At 39.8% G+C, this 19999-nt stretch overlaps 1 protein-coding gene across 1 annotated transcript in view; it reads right to left on the reverse strand.

The window, feature by feature from the left end:
* The window catches only part of ERBIN (erbb2 interacting protein), a 124844-nt gene extending 106488 nt beyond the window's left edge, over nucleotides 1-18356 (reverse strand). Inside the window, exon 1 of the mRNA XM_052659006.1 lies at nucleotides 18072-18356. The gene's annotated coding sequence lies outside the window, so the exon portion shown is untranslated. The remainder of the gene's footprint in view (nucleotides 1-18071) is intronic.
* Nucleotides 18357-19999: the final 1643 nt, after the last annotated feature.

Here is a 19999-nt window from a genome sequence, read left to right on the forward strand (position 1 = left end):
AGATGTCCTTCAATGTGAAATGGTTTTACAAACTGGTAGTGCTTTCAAACTGTGGTGCTAAAGAAGACTCTCAAGAGAGTCTTCTCTCCAGAGAAGGAGAAGGACGCAAGGAGATCAAACCAGTCAATCCTGAAGGAAATCAACCCTGAATATTCATTGGAAGGACAGATGCTGAGGCTTCAATACTTTGGCCACCTGATGCGAAGAACTCACTCACTGGAAAAGACACTGATGCTGAGAAAGACTGAGGACAGGAGGAGAAAGGGATGACACAGGATGAGATGATTGGACGGCATCACTGACTCAACGAACATGAGTTTGAACAAACTCTGGGAGACAGTGAAGGACAAGGAAGCCTGGCGTGCTGCAGTCCACGGGGTCACAAAGAATCGTACAAGACTGAACAACTGATCAACAACAAGGCATCCATACTGTGGAATACCACTCAGCAATAAAAATCAATGAGTTATTGCTATAAGCAACAAGGCTGATGAATTCTCCAGGGAATTAGGCAATCGGCCAATCCCAAAAGTTATATATGATTCCACTTACGCAGTTTTGAAAAGACAAAAATGGAGGGAGAGGAATGGGAGGAGGAAGTCATTGTAATAATAAAAGGGTGACAACAACAGAGATTCCTGTGACAATGGATCTATTTTGTATCCTATCAATTTCAAAATCCTAGTTGTGATACCATAATATAATTCTTGAAGATACTGCCTCAAGGGGAAAATCTCACTATATTATTTTGTAAAACTGCAGGTGAATTTATAGTTGTTTCAAAATAAAAGGCTTAATTCAAAGAGAAGCCTGAAAAGCAGTATCTATATAAACTAGGGGAAGAGAGAAGAACACTAGCATTTTCACTTTGATTTTAGAAAGAAACAATTTAGTTAAGCAAATCAAAATATCCAAAAATAATAGAAAACAATACGAAACAGTCCATATTATTTAAGCTAAACCCTTGTTAAAAGTTACAAATCCAAACTACACTCTTGAAAGAAAAAAAGGGGCAAAACTTCCCAATACTGGATTTGGCCATGAGTTACTGGCTATGACACCAAAAGCAGAAGCAATAAAGGAAAAATCAGACAACTGGATTTTATCAAAATTAAAAAAGGTTTGTGCCTCAAGCCACTATCAACAGAAAAAAACGCAACACACAAAATGAGACAAAGTGTCTGCAAATCATGTATCTGGATAAGGGATTAAAATACAGAATACAGAGCACTCTTAAAGTTCAACAACAGAACAACACGATTCAAAAATGGACAAAGACATTTCTCCGAAGAAAACATACATAAGCACTTGGAGCTATGTACAATATTGCTGTCATTAAGGAAATGTAAATCAAAAAGATGAGATACCATCTTCACACACATTAGGATGGCTACTATCCAAAAAACAAAATAAAACAGAAAGTAAGTGCTGACAAGGATGTACTGAAATTAAACCTCTTTTTAGACCACTTGGGCTCTGCTGGCAGAAATGTAAAATAGTACAGCCAACTGTGGAAAATATGGCAGTTAATCAAAAACCTAAAAATGAAATTATTATATGTTCCAACAATTCTGTTTCTGGGTATATACCCAGAAGAACTGAAAGCAGGGTCTCCCGGGAGGGGGTGGGGTTAGTGAGTAGGAAGGAAGGATTTAGTTTGGGGGAATCTAATGCACAGCACTGTGACTGACTATAATTGACAAATACTATATACTTGAAAATTGCTGAGAGTGGGTCTTAAATACACAACAAGGAAAAGGTAATTACATGAGGTGATGGAGGTATTAGCTAACTCCAAGATGGTAGCCATACTGCAATATATGTGTATCAAATCAAAACGCTTACATGTTAATTACATCTCAGTAAAGCTGGGGGAGGGACAGGGAAGATGAGAACTTAAAGAAGGCAAAAATAAACATTTGGCAAATTTTTTAAAAATAGTGCTCTTCTACAGAGACTATTTCAGAACATATCTAGGAAAATTCTGATATAAGAGAAAGCCACAGAGTCAGGGAACTTGGATTTTTTTTGGGTGCCAAGTGGTTTGTGGGATCTTAGTTTCCTAACCAGGGGCTGAACCTGGGCCCACACCAGTGACAGCACCCCTGGACTGCCAGGGATTTCCCTAGATTTATTTTTTCAATCTCATTATGTCAGTAATAAACTACATGACCTCTAGGATTTCATCCCCCCCTCTGGACCAAAAGTTTCCTCTTCTGTTAAAGATAAAAGAATGATTACCTAGATTAGACTGTTTCTAACCCACTTTCAGTGATAAAATCCACTGAATCTAAGGACAATATCACCATTCTGGGGACGTCTTTTATTTACACCAAATTACCTATTAGACACATATTTTAAGAAAGGATTGGATCAAGGTCATTGATATATGAAACTAACAAAAATAAACCCAACGGCAGGGGTCCCCAACCCCTGGGCATGACTGGTACTGGTCCGTGGCCCATTCAGAATCAGGCCACACAGCAGGAGGTGAGCAGCAGGCTGCTCCCCATCACTCAAGTTATCACCTGAGCTCTGCCTCCTATCAGATCAGTGGCAGCATTAGATTCTCACAGGACCCCAAATCCTACTCTAAACTATGCATTCAAGGGGTCTATGTTGCACGCTCCTTTTGAGGATCCAATGCCTGATGATCTGAGGTGCTGAGGTGGAGGTGAGTCACTCTGGGGAGCGGCTGCAAATATGGATATGAGCAGCAGAGAGGTTTGACTGCAGAGACCATAATAAATCAATAGCTTGCAGACTCCTATCAAAATTTTATCCACAAACAGCAAGTCACAACTGAGCTGCATGTGGTGGCAGACTTTATAGTGGCAAGTGAGTTGATGTACTTCGATTATACAGCTACATCTGGTGGCAGGCTTTAAGTCAGAATCCAACACTTACTTCAGTGCACACGTGGCCTGCCAATTATTTACCATTTCTGTCCATGCCTCCTCTCCTGCACTGCATACTTATCCCAGTCACAGTTTTTGTCAGCCCATAAGCTAACTCTAGCCAAAATGAGCAAAACACAAACAAAGCTTCTTTGAAAAGAAGGAAAGATCCGATGATGAGACAGCAAAAGACTCTAAGACTGCCAACAAAAAGAAAGTTGGATTTAAAAAGAAAATACCAAGAGTCCTACTTAATTGTGGGTTCACTGCAACAGGTGATTCGCATTCTCCAAGCTCCTTTGACTAATATGTGGTGACCAGCTATCCAACAAAGCCATGAAACCTTCAAAACTGCTTCGCCACATGGAGACCAAGCACTCTGCATTAAAAGACAAGCCTCTGGAGTTTTTCAAACATAAAAAATGTGAATACGAAGAACTTCTCAAAATAAAGAAACATGAACATGATGAACAGAAGCAAGTACCAAAGTCCACCTCTTCATCAATTGTGTCTACACTGACAGCATCATTCTTAGTGCCTAACCACCTTATTAAAGCAAAGAAGCTTTTACTATTAGCGAAGGGAACTCTTTAGGAGAGGCTGCAATTGAAAAGGTGGCATGCGTTCCTCTTATGGCTAGCACCGTTAACTAGATGGACTGATGAAACAGCAGGGGATGCTGAGGCACAACTGTTAGAGAGAATTAATGAGTCACTGTGGTAAGCAATCCAGGGTGACAAGTCTACCGATGTTGACAAGGAAACAACACTTGCTTCTGTGAGCTGTATTTTCAGGAGGATGTGCACGAGGATATGTTACATGCACTTTTGTTGCCAACAACATCACAGTTGCAGAGTCTTTGAATGGTTAGATATCAGGAAAACTGAATAGGTCATTCTGTGTCAGCATATGCACGGACTGACCAGTTGCCATGACTAGACGGTTACTCAGGTCAAAGACGGACCTTCAGAATGAGAGTCTATGCACTGTGTCATCCATAGAGAAATGCTGACTAGCCAAAAAAAGTCACCTGAACTTAACATTTTGCAAGATGTGATTAAAATTGTCAACCACCTTAAAGTATATGCCCTTAACTCACGTCTGTTCATGCAGCTCTGAGGACATGGATGCAGGGCACACAAATCTTCTCTTATACACAGAAGTGAGATGGCGTTCTAGAGGCCAGAGTTTCTAAATTACGAGAGTCACTCCACAGATTTCTTTTAGAAAAACGGTCACCACTGCAGCACATTTCAGTCACAAAAAATGGGTCGCAGAACTTGCCTGTGTGACACTTTCAACCTGCTCAATGGACCCTGTCACTTCAGGGGAGAACAGATGTTCCAGTCGGCAGATGAAGTGGCTGCACTTGAAGCCAAACTGGAACTATGGGCGATGAGTGGACATTGGGATTTTTCACGTTTCAAACATTAGTAGCGATTTTGAAAGAGACAGGCTGGGCCTTCTTTCTCCCAAGTCACGTATCACCTATGTCAGCTTTCAAAATAGTTTGAGCATTACTTCTCAACCACAAACGACCCCAATACTGGAAAAGAATGGATCCACAACCTATTTGTGAATGAGGCAGGTGAACTGACTTTGTCCAAGCTAGAAAAGATCAACTGCTGGAGATTGCAAATAACAGTGGTCCTACAAGTATGAGACGACTTCAAATCTCCATCCACTCTAGATTAAAGTCAAGGCAGAATATCCTTAGATTTCCACAAAAGCACAGAAAAGCCTGCTTCCGTTTTCAACATCCTATCTTTGTGAAGCAGGATTTTCTGCAGTGACAGCAACCAAAACGAGATTACAGAGTAGACTGGACAAAGACTGGACACACTTTTGTGTCACTGTCTCCCGTCACCCCCACATGGGACCGTCTACTTGCAGTAAAACAACCTCAGGGATCCCACTGACTCTGCATTATGGTGACTTGTACAATAATTTCATCATATAGCACAACTTAATAGTAATAGAAATGAAGGAAGTGCACAATAAATGTAATGCCTTGAATCACCCTGAAACCACCCTGCCCCGACCTCCAGTCTATAGAAAAATTGTGTTCCAGGAAACTGGTCCCTGGGGCCAAAAAGATTGGGGGCTGCTGCCCTAGGGTGCAGTAAGCAGTGGCAAAGATCTCTTGGGAAACATTTACTATGTGTATAAACTACATAGCTGGAGTTTAATATTATAATCAAATAAAGGACCAAAATAACTATCATTAAAAGATATACATAATTACTACTGTGCATCACAGTAACATACTAAGAGTTCAAGGGAAATGTTTATAAGTAGTAGCATTTTTCTCAGAAATAAATCAAAAAGCAGTCAAGGAAAAACAATATTCAAGAAGCCATTCTCATACCACTGAAGTTACTGTCAACAGGCAGTTAAAGGGCAGAACAGTGATAGAAGAAACCAGCTTCTACTTAAATCAACCTCAAGAGTTGATTAGCAAGTTTTCTTGTTCCCTTTCCCATTCCTTCAGTCAGACAATGCTAGAGGAAGAAAGTGTAGTATGATTAAATGGAAACTCCTAGGCAATAATAAAAATCCCCCTTTCAAAGATTAATCAGACTGCTATCCTAATCTTCGAGGATGATCTCAAGCAATGAAAGAAAACGAGGGAAGAATTTCACAGTTAAAAAGATAGGTTATTAATTATGAAACATGAGAATATACAATTTAATAATTTATTATTCAATTTTTTTTAAAGTGCTATTACTGGTTCATTTATAATTATATACCTAGAAGATCCAAGCATACCATCTAAAAATCTACTAGTGATTTTTTAAAGTCTTCAGTAGAATGCAGTAGATAATAAACATGAGAAATCAATCTCCTCCTTCTATTTAAGTATCCAGATAAGAATACAATTAAAGAAATAGCCCCATTCACAGCAACAGCAGCTCTCACCTTCCCCTCAAGTTTTTGGAAATAAGCTTAACAACAACAACAGAAACCAACATAATTCCTCAGTATTACACATACTAATAAAAAAAAAAAAGCCACTGGATGTAACAAGAAGAAAATCATAAAATCAACTGAAGAGCATAAAATGTTAAATAAATGGAAAATTTACTTTCTTAGAAAGAGCTATGCTATTCCAATGGTATCAATTACTTTTTAAACTAATCTATAAATTCAAGCATTCTCAATCAAGATACACACAAGAAGTATTTTTTAGAACTTAATGATTCAAGTCCACCTGGCAAATTTTTTCAAAAGTAGAGTAATAAACTTAACACTTCCAGATATTAATACTATAATGGGGGAGGGGAGAATCAAGATAGCATAAGATTAAAAAATAAATAAATAACAAAGAAAACCTTGATATAGATTAAGTGTATTTGGGAATTTACTATTGATTAAGGTAGAATTTTTAGAAGTAAAAAGATGATTTATTCAACAAATGGTGTTACACCTGGTTAGAAATGTGGAGAGAATCAATCTAGATAATTACTTCACTTCTTAAGCCAAAGTAAGAAAACAAGTTATTATTTTTATAATCCTGGCATCAATCCTTCCTAGAATACCATTAAACCCAAAAATGCATAAAAACTGACAAACTTGACTATATTAAAATTTAAACTACTATATAGCAAACAACACAACCAAAGTGTATAAACAGCAAATCAACGAAATTCATGTAGAAAAAAAACACATACAAATACGTAGTATTTCTAAAATAATTTTTACCCTTAACTTGGCAGACACAATCAGTAAATAGCAATCTGACTCCAAAGCCTAAATTATACATAAGCCATACTACACTGCCAGTCTCAGATTTATACAAATATTTTAGGATAGCTAATATCCAATTTGTTCAAGAATGCTTATAGTAAGGTACTCTCATATACTATTGGTGAAGTATAAATGGATACAAACTCTTCAGAGAGAATCTATCAATCAATTTCAACTACACATACAGCAAATGTACTTTTGGTATTTATCCACCGGGAAAAAAAAAAAAAAAATATATATATATATATATATACACACACACCAGTGTAAAAACTTACACACAAGGAATACAAGAATAGGGGCTTCTCTGAGGGCTCAGGGGTAAAAAATGTACCTGCCAATGCAGGAGACAAGGGTTCAATCCCGGATCTGAGATCCCACATGCTGCGGAACAACTAAGCCCACGTGCCCCAACTACTGAGCCGGTACTCTGAAGGCCGGGAGCCGCAAATACTGAGCCCATGTGCTGCAAGTACTGAAGCCTGGGCGCCCAGAGCCTATGCTCCACAACAAGGAAAGCCGCCACACTGAGATCCCATGCCCCTCAGCTAGAGAGTACCCCCTGCTTGCCTCAACCACAGAAAAGCCTGCGCAATGACGAAGACCCAGCACAGCCAAAAATAAGCAAGTGTAATTATTTTTAAAAAGAGTATAAGAATAAACTTATATTTCGTACAGCACTGTCATGAATATGAAATAAAATTAGTATTTATGCCAAGAAAAATTTAAACATAAAAATTTTCTCTACCCTTTAGTCTCCTCTGTGCGTTGTGTATCCTCATTTTGCATTGACCAAACCTCCCCTATCAACAGGCATACCTGCTCAACCATAAACAGCAACATTCTCCTGGACGTCCAATGGTTAAGAATCAGCCTGACAATGCAGGGGGACACTGGTTTGATTCCTGGTCCAGGAAGATTCCACACGCCACGGGGCAACTAAACCCATGGGCTGCAACCACTGAAGCCTGCAAGCCCGAGAGACTGTGCCTGGCAACCAGATGAGCCCCCACCATGAGAAGCCCATGCACTGCAGCCAGAGAGCAGCCTCCACTCGCCACAGTTAGAGAAAGCTCATGCAGAGCATGGAGAAGGAAATGGCAACCCACTCCAGCGTTCTTGCCTGGAGAATCCCAGGGACGGCAGAGCCTGAAGCTTCGGACACGACTGAAGCGACTTAGCAGCAGCATGCACAGCAATGAAGACCCAGTGTAGCCAAAAAACACACCATTCTCCCAACAACAGGACAACTCAAAGGATACTATTCCTTCTTGATCTTATAAAGGGTCACATGACCCACCACGATGGTGCTTAAATCTGGATTATGTAAACTGCCAATAATACTTCATTTAATGTACAGCCGCTGTCTCAAAATAGCTTATATAAAGCATGTGTTGACTTCTAATGGGCGGGACAGTTCTCAGAGCTTTCTGAGATGCTCTTTCTGGGTTATAGTCCTTAAATATGGCGCGAATAAAATTTTCCAATTCTTAGACCAACTGATTAATTTTTCATCAACATGGGAAACCACCTAGAAATGTTAATGCTAATTAACATATATACATACCTACCTACTATAATCTCTTACATTGAAATATTTCATCTTCCATTTTATCTAAAGATACTTAGACATGCACATATATGTACACTTACATGTTAGAATACATATAGAAGTCTTCAGAAGAACACACAACACACTGAGAATCCCTGGGAGATGGAAGTATATGGAATTTTCACCTTCTATACTATAAATTTCTGTATTTTATCAATAAAAAAAATTAAGGTAAAAGTCTCTCACTGCTTATACCTTGTCCAGCCCTCCAAGCCCGAAAAGTGTTAATTGCTCGGTTGTGTCCGACTCTTTTGAGACCTCACGGACTGTAGTCCACCAGGCTCCTCTATGGAACTTTCCAGGCATGAATACTGGAATGGGCCGTCATTTCCTTCTCCAGGGATCTTCCCGACCCAGGGATCAAACCTGGGTCTCCTGCATTGCAGGTAGATTCTTCAGCATCTGAGCCACTAGGGAAGCCCTACCCTGAAGTATTTTACTCTACACATACCTAAAAGACAGAACGGATAGAAATGGTACTCATTTTGGTAATCAAGTTCAAAGAGATAGAGAAGACAGACAGACTCAAAGAGTTTCTAGTTTAGGAACAGTTTTCAAAAGGAAGAGCAGACAGGACATTATGTTGCTATCAGGTATCTCTGATGGGTTGAACTGCATCTACTATACACACGCGAATATTCTGCAGTTAGCCCCAGGACAATCAACTAAATCTTTTGACGTCTCAGAGATTAACAAGGCACCCAAAGAATCCATTTGTTGCTGCCAGGACCCTTATCTTTTCCTAGAAGACTAAGAATAAATCTATTCTAGTCACAAAATAATATCCCAATATACCTCTACAATCAATTCCATAATCTTCAGAGATGGGGCTAGTCAAACTAACTTATTCTAGACTAGGTGATAACCATGGCAAGGAGATTCATTTTGAGATTACAGGTTTCCTGTGTTAGCCCTAACACAAATGACACAACTTTCTCTCACCCCACCCCACAGGATTCTAGAATTGGTCTACTGGTCTACAGATTGAAATTCCAAGGACACAATTATCAAGAAGGTAAGGTAAGGTAATTCCAAACTTTGGAATTATGTAAAAATAAAACTTTCATATGGAAAAACACAGTTGCACCAAAACCACTGCATTCATACTAAAATCAAGCCCCAACATCATCTCCACAAGTAACACTATATTACACTATAAAAGTACTGATTCATTCCATCCCCCTTTCATACAGTAACCTGGAATTACTAAGGAATATTTCACCCAGTGTATTTTACAATGTGCTACATTTTAGAATTTTATTCCTTTATAAATACTTCAAAAATTAACTGAACTATAGGGCCTTGTAGCTAAAAATGTCTGTCTTATCAAATGCTTACCTCATCTCACTCACAAAAAAAAAGTACAGAAACAAAACTAGTTCTCACTAGCAGAGAAAAGTTACAAATATGGAAAGGGAAAACACTAGAGTGAACTCTTGGTGCTAGACTAGAACTGGCAGTATCATTGTGAAATCAGTCTGTTTTTACAGAAACATAGATATGAATGTGTATGTCTGCACACATAAAAATATTCCCTAGTTCTACATACTAAGAAGGCCAGGAGCAGCAACACCCTAAGAGCAGCAAGTACAAGAAGTGCCCTGATTTTGGCTTCTAAGTACCACTTTCCACTAAAAATAACTGAAGCAGCAGGTTTGAAGGTAAGTCTGGAACAGCATATTGCACTAAATACAAAAAAAAAGTGCTCAAAGAAGGAAGAAGGAAAATACAAGTACATCAAAAGAAAATAAACCAGCTGAAGGGGTTCTCACCAGCAAAATCAACAAGAATTTGAGCATCACAATAAATGATAATGGAGTATAAATCAGTGAATATAACAGGTAATCATGAATAGACAGATGTAAATAAATTAAAAATCTGATGAGGAACAAAATATTTACATAGTTTCAACACTCAGTCCCAAAATATTTAATAATTACAAATGAAGGAGTACCCTGACATAGATGTCTAGCAGTTACAATCTTAATTACATAACCAATTCCTATCAGTAATGGGACAACTGAAATTGCTTGCCACCTAATAAGATACAAGAATCCAAAATCACTTCCATGATAATCCTGCCATGAAACTCTAATCAAAATCTAATTAAAATGTCAGAAAAATGCAAATTAAGGTTTACTTTTAAAAATAGATCTATAACCTTTAAAGTATCAAATCCCCTGAAAGTAAAGATTAATTAAAATTGTTCCAGATTAAACAAGACTAAAGAATATAACTAAATGTAATGTATGTTTCTAAACTGGATACTTTTAATCTAAAAGACATTAGAGTGACTTGTCAAACTGAGATGTTGGTAATGGAGTATTAACTTCCTAATTTGGATAGTTATGATGTTATTATGTAGGAGAATGCCCTTATTTGTAGGAAATAAGCATTATTTAGAAGTGATGAGGCATCAGGTTGACAAGAACAAAAAAGTTATTTGCACTATGCTTCCAACTTCTCTGTGTATCTGTCATTGTTTCAAATTTTAAAATATGAAAAAAATTACCAAAAAAATCCCTGGACAGGAGGGTGATTGGGGGAGAATCACCCACATCACGGGAAACATGTACACATACGGCTGAGTCCCTTCCCTGTTCACCTAAACTACAACCACACTGTTAATCAGCTGTACTCCAACATAAAATAAAAAGTTTCAAGTTTGGAGGAAAAAAAAGAAAATGCTTTCCAAGAGTTTGCCAATTCCCAAAGCATGGACTTTTACGCTACAGCAATAAACAAACTTATTTCTCATTGCCAAAAATATGTTGATTGCAATGGTTCCTATTGTGATTAATAAAGATGTGTTTAAAATTTATAAAAAAAACAAAAAATATCCGTTCAGTTCAGTCGCTCAGTCGTGTCCGACTCTTTGCGATCCCATGAATCGCAGCACGCCAGGCCTCCCTATCCATCACCAACTCCCGGAGTTCACTCAGATTCACGTCCATCGAGTCGGTGATGCCATCCAGCCATCTCATCCTCTGTCGTCCCCTTCTCCTCCTGCCCTCAGTCCCTCCCAGCATCAGAGTCTTTTCCAATGAGTCAACTCTTCGCATGAGGTGACCAAAGTACTGGAGTTTCAGCTTTAGCATCAGTCCTTCCAATGAACACCCAGGACTGATCTCCTTTAGGATTAACTGGTTGGATCTCCTTGCAGTCCAAGGGACTCTCAAGAGTCTTCTCCAACACCACAGTTCAAAAGCATCAATTCTTTGGCGCTCAGCTTTCTTCACAGTCCAACTCTCACATCCAAACATGACCGCTGGAAAAATCGTAGCCTTGACTAGATGGACCTTTGTTGGCAAAGTAAAAACCTAGGAGCAGTACATCTTCAGATAAGAACAGAAAGGAACTTGCACAAAAGAAAAAGTGGATTGGGACACGGAGTTGGTGGGGGGTAGGGTAGACAACAAGCACATTTGAAGAACCAGATACACAAAACAAGCATAAAGTGGGATCTCCATAAAGGGTAAGTTTTCGTAGCAAGAAGAATTGGGAGAAGTGTGTCCTGGGCAGTGAGCCAGGTAATAAAACCACAGTAGAAGAGCTGCATGGCTAAGGCCTCCAGCCATAGAGCTCTCTCTATAATGTGGGAGATACGACACTTGGACAGTTTAACTGTGAAAAGAGGGGAATATTATCTCCCGAGGGACAGGAAATACATGTAAGAGGACAAGCTACCCTAAGGAGAAACCCATTAGCTAAACAGACCAAAGACAGAAGAACAGGGACTCTCTTGGCCTGGGGAAATACTTAAATGACCAATACGGTATAGTCTGGACCGTAATATAAAACTTTGAAAAATCTAACATCCGAGGAAAAACCAAAAGCATGATATAAATTCCAAGCACAATAGGTACAAACTTCTTATATTTTTAATGGAGCAAAAACAAGATAATGTAAAAGTAATATGTATCTTGACTGGGTTCAATCCCTGGGTCAGGAAGATCCCCTGGCAGAGGAAATGGCAACCCACTCTAGTACTCTTGCCTGGAAAATTCCAAGGACAGAGAAGCCTTGCAGGCTATAGTCCATGGGGTCAACAAAGAGACGGACACAACTGACCACACGCGCACACACACACTATATATATATAGCAGAGATTCAAATACATGTCGACCAAAAATAACACTAAAAAATAAAAATCAATTCCTACTAAAAAAAAAAAGCAAGAGTTCTTAGAAACTCTACTTTTCTTCCCCAAAAGTAATGAAATAATTAAAAAGAACTGAAGACCAAATTAATGAACTAAACAATCAAGCCAGAGGATTCTCCCAGAATGGGGGTGGGGGGAGGGAATCAAATAACAAGAGCTCCACAATCCCAACATCCACCTAAGTTCTCAAAGTGTGAGCAATGGACCAGGGAAGTCCTGAGACATGTTCAAGGAATTTTCAAGGTCTAAACTATTTCATCCTAATATTAAAATATCATTTACCCTTTCCCACTATACTGACAGCAATGGTAGGTAAAATCTCTAGTATCTTAGCACAAAGGCAGTGATATTGAGCTAGACTAGCAGCATTATATACTCACAGATTTCTTTTCAAACACTTAAGGATATCTTTAATGAAGCAGTAAAAAAAAATAACTTTTTTAAAATTTGACCATTCGGCATGGATCGCATTTGGACCATCAGCAGTAAAAGCATAGAGTCCTAACCAATGGACTGTCACAGAATTTCCCCTCCAAGAAAATAATAATTTTATCTATTCTCAACTCTTCAATATGTGTCTTCTTCATATTCTGTAGAGAATTGGCAATCTTGAGGAAAAGGACTTAGACTTAAAAAGTAAATTAGCCTTTTTTTTTTTAATGAAACAACATTTTGACCTTAAAGAGAATGAGAAACTATGGTTATACAGATTTAGGAATTTGGCAGACATTTTCTCAAAAATAAACTAAGTAAGCCTGTAACTTCAAGGGGAGAACATTGACAGTATTTGTTACCAATGATTAGTATTTGAGCTTCCAAGTGAAAATTTAAAATTGTGGAAAACTTATATCTGCCACCCTGAGCTTGACAGCTTCATATTAATGAGATCACTTGTGACATTAACAACTTTTCTGGTTTTATTACTGCAAAATGCAATGTGTCAACTTTGGGGGAAAAAAATGTATTAACTCAACAAACCAATATTTCCCAAACAACCAATACATGGTGTTACAAAATCGTAAACAGGTAAAAGATTCATTCTTGTTTCAGGAAACAAGAAATGGAAATTCATTGATATGATTTCAGATTCAACACTGCAGGTCTCCTTTAAAAAACTACCACTTGCCAAGTTTTGGCTAAAATACTTTTCCAACCATATGTCTGTATGATACTGGATTTTCTTCATATACTTCAACCAAAACAGTATACTGCAAGATTGAATGCTGAAGCAGATACGAAAATCAAACTGTTTTCTATTCAACCAGACACAAGAGCCTTACAAATACATATAATAATGCCACTATTTGTTTTGGGAAACAGTTATATTTTTGTTAAAAGTGTTACACTAACACACAATGATTTAATTAATTTATAAAACTCTGTAATACAGGAAATAAAATAAATATAACCCATGTAAACTAAAGCTCTGTGGGATTCTCAGCAAATTTTAAGAGTAAAGGGATCCTAAGAATAAAAAGTTTGAAAACAGCTGCTTTAGGGCTAATTACTATTACTTGTAATTTTACTATACTATAACTGAGTGAATCCTCCTAATGACAAATAAAATGTATACAGCACTCTTCCCTAAAGCAAGCTGAGACTATTCTTTAAATTTTTTATTTTTATACAATTTTTAAAGGTTACTTTCCATTTAGTTACTACAAAACATGGGCTATATTGCTTGCAATGTGAGACTATTCTGTTTTCTAAGTTAGTCTTTTTTCTACTTTTCTATTCTCTCATTGTATCATAGTCCCTAGCTTCATGATGTTGTCAATGTGCTTTCTCACCTCTTCTAGTACATGAAAGGCAAGAAATAGCTCAGTATAATCAAAAACAAATGCGCTGTGAATAAGGATGCCCCTATGAATGAAGCCCCCAGATTTTATTACATCTATTTTGATTACTTAAATCTTAATTATTTTCAAATTTTTATACCACATTCTATAGGTAAATAATCTCCAGATAAGTAGAATCTTCTTTTATTAACTTAATTTTTAGATATTCTTTTCTACTGTCTCATACACTGTCAATTATAAAGCCTGGCATGGCCTTCATCCAATGGTACCTGGAAAAATTTGAAGTGAGAAGAGTAAAATAAGTGATAGAATTTCATGCTATTTCATAACAAGATAAAAGAAGGCAATTTCAAAAATTTAGACACTGACAAATAAGACACCTAATCTGAGAAGAAGGAAAGGAACAAATAGAGAAGAGAGATACAGAAGTATAAGCTTTAGTGCTGTAAGAGGCCAAAAGCATAAGAAAGCAAGAAGTTGTAAAGGGGGTTAATAAACATAAGAATACATAATAACATGATATTATCTTAACAGAGGTAATTTTAGGGATATTGAAGAGAAAAAAGAAATGAGGAAACAAAGTAAAATTAAAATATACTGAGGAGTATTAGGTTAAATATTGGCATGTAAATTGAGTGGGAATGAAAAGGGATGTTGAAAGTTCAGTGGAACTGACCAAATAAATGTCTCCTACTCATCTTTTAAACAGTTTTTGAAATGGTCAGCATAAACTGGTAAAGTTCAGAAATGGGAGACGAGCAAAATATAATTAAAAAACAGAAGCTGAACATGGAGAGAATAGGGGAAGTAAATGAAGCTAACTATAAAAATAGGAAGATAAAGGAATTAGAGAAGAATGCTGAGTAAAGCTAGATTTCTCCTTTACAATTAGGAAACAAGACAGAAAAAGTTAAAAGTTAAATCTGAAAAAAATGGGTGTACTACCATTCAAGTGATTTCAGGCACAAAAAAATAAAAAATAATAGGGAGTAAAATCACAGAAAAAGTGGAAAGCAGAAATGCTGAGCTTATTTCCTTAGACAATTCGAAAGTAGGTATTATAGAGCGTAATTCACACACAGATTTTTTTCATGGTAAATAGTGTGCGTTCAAAAACTGAATAATTTCTCATGAAGAACTAAACACAAGTACAATATATGTTTTCAGGAAAGGAAAAGAGAAAGGCTTCTTTAGGAATTTATAACACAGGTATTCCCTACCCCCAAAAAAAACACGAGGTGATAGAGAAATGGATGAGCAAAGGTAATAGTCAAAATAAAAGTTCAGTCAACAAAGTCTGTTTAAAGACAATCTAGATAAGTAGCAATTACAAAAGGAAAAATTACTTTCCTATCCAACATTACTAAAATCTGCATTAGCCCAAATACTTTATAAACACTGCCATAATTATTTCTAAACCGAAAACAACTTAAGCTCTAAACTGTGTCATCTATAAGCAACTATTTAAAATAAATGGCCAAATATGCACCTAATTTTCTGAAATTTTCATGTCTTTCTTATAGTAAGGTGTTGTTTCTACCAGGAGCTCAATACCAATATCACTAAAATAGCTGAATTTTAGAGATTTACCAACAATACATATGAAATATCACTAATTATAGTTACCACTTTATTAAGAAAAAACATGCAATAAAAAATTTGCTTTCTATACCTGAACCTCTGTAAGCTTTTTAGACATGAAAAAATTTGTAATAGTTTGTTCTCAAACAACAGGCAGACTTCATAATATAATATTTGAATCCATTAGTTGAAAGATTAAGTTTATCACCATGGAAAACTCCTAAGTACCTTCAATAAACAGTGCCATTCAGTGTGCATTTTGTACAGACACCTTGGAAGTACTCTAGATTTGCCAATTTAATCCAAGAAAACTCTTAGAATATTAAGAATATCCAAATTTTAAAGCCATTTTAAAATATTTTAATTATCATTTTTTTTAATCTTTTTAAACCACTGTCACATTTTAAACAAGATTTTGAAAAATATAGTTTGATAATACATTAAAACCTAAAATTCATTTAAGTTAATTCAACACCAAACTAAGTCTGCATTTAAACATACTATTGCTCCCCCAAGGGAAAAAGAAAAATCAAGAACTGTATCTAAAAACAGGGATGTAAGTATTTTCCAGGGCTATAATACTTTTTATAAGTAAAATTTACTAATGCAGAGAAACATATTTGCAAAGTGATAGCTCTCTATAAAAGACTTGCTCTATTAAGGCTTTGTTGCTCTGAAGCCAAGTATAAACCATATAAGGAGACTGAAGTTCAATGCCATTTATTTTGTTCCCCTCTTTCAGCTGCCCAAGAATAACCTCTTTCGTTGCCTAATGATATGTTCCAAAATCATAAAGCAGATCAGTTAACTACTTTAAATTTCCTGATAAAGTTACTTTGACTTAACAGGAATTACCTGATGGTTCACAAATCTTAGCAACAATTTAAAAAAATTTTAAAGGCGTTCTAGAGATTAAGCTTTAGGGAAAAAATTCAAAACAGAGATGAAAGATTGCCATTTTGAAATGTATTTGTGAAATAATTTGATCTAGTCCTTTATGACCTAACTTTTCTCTCCTCTGAACTAAAGAAAGCCAACTATTCTTTCTTGAGGTAGCATGGGCAATTAAACATCCATTTATATTTAAGATATACCTACCAACTAAATACCATACTTATTTAATACTTATTCAAAAACATAGTATAATCTTTCACCTCCCTTTACCACAAAAGTACAAACGGAAAAAAACCAACCTTAAAAAGACACATTAAAACACCACTGAAGAAACCGTTTCGGGTTTGCTCCGACCAAAACTGGTTTGATCTATAAAGACTATCGATTGGTTCAGAAGTGTTTGTATTTATGACTGACTGGTGGAATGTCTCCCATGCTTCAATAACCCCTGCCACCACCGTAGATATTCATCACCTCTGAGGCGGCCAAAACATTCGGGCCAACACAAAAATGTAAATACTGTACTATTCCAAAAGCACAGATGTTTATCACAATCACTGTGATGCCCATGAAAATTGTTGTAAGCGTTTTACTTTCCTTTCTCTGTGTCCTGTTCTGAACTGCACCTAAGTCCCAACAAACCAAACTACTTCACAGGTGTTTACGTGTGTTTTTAATCGTAACACTCTTTATCGACAATACTTCCTCCCTCCTTTTTCTTTCTACTCTCAGTAACAAGAAAAATCTAGCCGACAGTTGTTTTCAATTAATTAACCAGACAAGTATTATCAAGTTCTAAATGTCTGAAAGGAACAAGTTATTGAAGAAATCTATTTATTACCCACCTAGAAAAACGACTGAGAATGGCAAAGGTTTCTGTTTTATAAAACTCAATGAAATATATCCATAAAGACTGCTACTAAAAACATATTTATATAGATACAATTAAACGCAAAGGCCAAGTAATCGGTAACAGTATAAACAAATGTGGCAGCCATCTCGGAAGCAGCAAATCGCTCCCCGCAGTGACCTAACTTTCTTCCAAAACAAAAGTTGCCAGGTTCAGCAACTTAATGAATCAGAAACATACACAGTGTATATGTTCCAGGAATCTAAGACTTCTGGACCTTGTGCCAAACAAAGGCACTCTTCCTTCGGATTGCTTAAAACTTTTCGTCCCACCTCATTCTTACAACCTCTTCTAAAATAACCAAAGAGGGAGTAACATCTTACTATTCAGCACCTAAAACACTATCCCGTTCGACATCAGAAAAGGAGAATTTAGGGGAACTTGAGAAAAAAACCGAAAAACACTAAAGTTTCCTCTCTTTTCTGGCCCGGGAGCTTTGTGGCTCGTAGACACTTCTCGTGAAATTTACCTTTCGGTCGGGCAGTGTCTCAAGGCAGCTTTTTCAAGGCTTCGCCTGACATGATTTCCTTCCCTTCATTAGTCACTTCGGATCCAGCCCAATTTCACTCTCCGGTGAGAGCGGATGTGGAGTGGCCTCCCGCAGAAGGAAGAGTAGGTGGCTTCGGTGGGGGCTGGGACGCGCGGGCTGGTTTCCCGGTCTCGAGTTTTGCAGGAGTTTCCCAGCCCCAACTAGGATCTCCGCCGAAAAAAAAACTTTTCACTCGTGACACCGCCCGGAATTACCGTGCGAAACTCACTTCCTGCCTTGGCGAACAGCAGGATCCAGCTCGGGCCAGGGGAACCCGGAAAACCAGCTCCACGCGCGCCGGGGAGGGGGAGGGGAGGGGGCGTCCGCCCCGAGCCTGGGACTCCGGGCGACCCGCGCGCCCCGATACCCGACGGCGGCCGAAGCCGGCCGGCGGGGGCGAAGACGTCGCCGCGGCGCTGGGAGAGCCGCGGTCGCGCTAGGCCGCCACCTCCTCCTCGCCGCCGCCCCCGGAGCCGGGCGGCGGGGTTATTGTCTCGATAGAGCCTGCCGCGCCCTTCGCCTGCGCCGCCGCCGCCGCCGCGGCCGCCCCGAGCCGGAGCCGAGGGGCCGGGCTGGCTCGATGGCGGCCCCCTCCCCGGGCCGTCCGTCGGGCTGTCCGTCCTTCCGTCCGTCCCTCCCCGCCTTCCCTCCTCGCCCTCGAGCCCTCTTCTCCTCCTCCCGTCTTCCCGCCGCCGCCCCCTCGCGCCCCTCCTCGTTCTTCTTCCCAGGCGGCGGTGGCTCCCCCGGGAAGCGCAAAGGCTGAGGGCAGGCGGCGGCTTCGTCTCCTCAGGAGCTCGCGGGGCCGCGGCAGGGGCCGAGGCTGCGTCCCGCGCCGCCGCGCCACATTCACTCGAGCGAGAGACTGCGAGGGGCGGGGAGGGGAGGGAGGGAGCGGAGAGAAAGGAGGAGGAAGGGGGCTGGGGCGCTGGGGAGTCACTGCCTCACAGGCCGCGGCGGCAACAGCGCCACCGCCCCGGCGGCGAGGGGGGAAGAGCAGCGCGCGGCGGCGGCGGCTCCGCGGCGGGGGCGGGGCGGCCTCCCGCGGGCTTCTCCCCCGCCGCCTAAAGCCGGGCTGGAGGCCGGCGCGAGCCAGTCACCGCGCGCGGGGGCGGTGCGGGCCGACGTCTGCGGCGGGGGGCGGCGGGCCGGGGACCGGGGGGCGGGGCTGGTGGCCGCCGGGGGTTCGCTGGTGAGGCCCGCTGCAGCCCAGGCCTCAGAGGCCTGCTGCCGCTCCCCGGCTGCCCAAGGTGGGGGACTCCGACGAAGTGGAGCCCGGCTTGCCCGGTGCCCAGCTTGGGAGACCGAGAGTCTCCAGGCCTCCTCCACCCCGGCCGATTGAGTTTCTTTGTACGACAGTGATCGGTTCAAGTCCAACCCCGATTTCAAGGCTGCAGGTATCTCTTTCAACTGCAGCACTCCAACTTCCTCTAATGGCACGCTCGGTTTGCAGGAAACCACAGCGGCAGCTCGGAGAAGCTTCCCACGCCGGCCCTTTCTCCGAGCTTGCTCGCTCAGCAACGCAGCTCCTCCGAGTCTCAGCCTCACACCGGTGGGGAGACAAAGCTGGCCCTGGGACGGGGGAAAATGGCCCGCGAAATTGCCTCAAGATAATGCCTTTGTTAGAGGAAATATTGGATACACTCCGATACGCGACGTAGGCTTCCAACCCTGGAGGTTTCGGTCGTGCAGTCGTTGAATTTCGCTGGCCCTAGTGATTCAGCCTGGCAGCGTTTGCGTTTATTGCGGAGAGAGCTGCTTAGGCATTCTATCAACACATATGGCATAAAACGCCTCAACCATAACATTGCACAGTTTTTGCAGTTACTGCCTTACATATGTTAACAGACAAGACGGCCTTGTTTTACCCC

This window comes from Budorcas taxicolor, chromosome 20 (genome assembly GCF_023091745.1).
Source record: "Budorcas taxicolor isolate Tak-1 chromosome 20, Takin1.1, whole genome shotgun sequence".
Taxonomy (NCBI): domain Eukaryota; kingdom Metazoa; phylum Chordata; class Mammalia; order Artiodactyla; family Bovidae; genus Budorcas; species Budorcas taxicolor.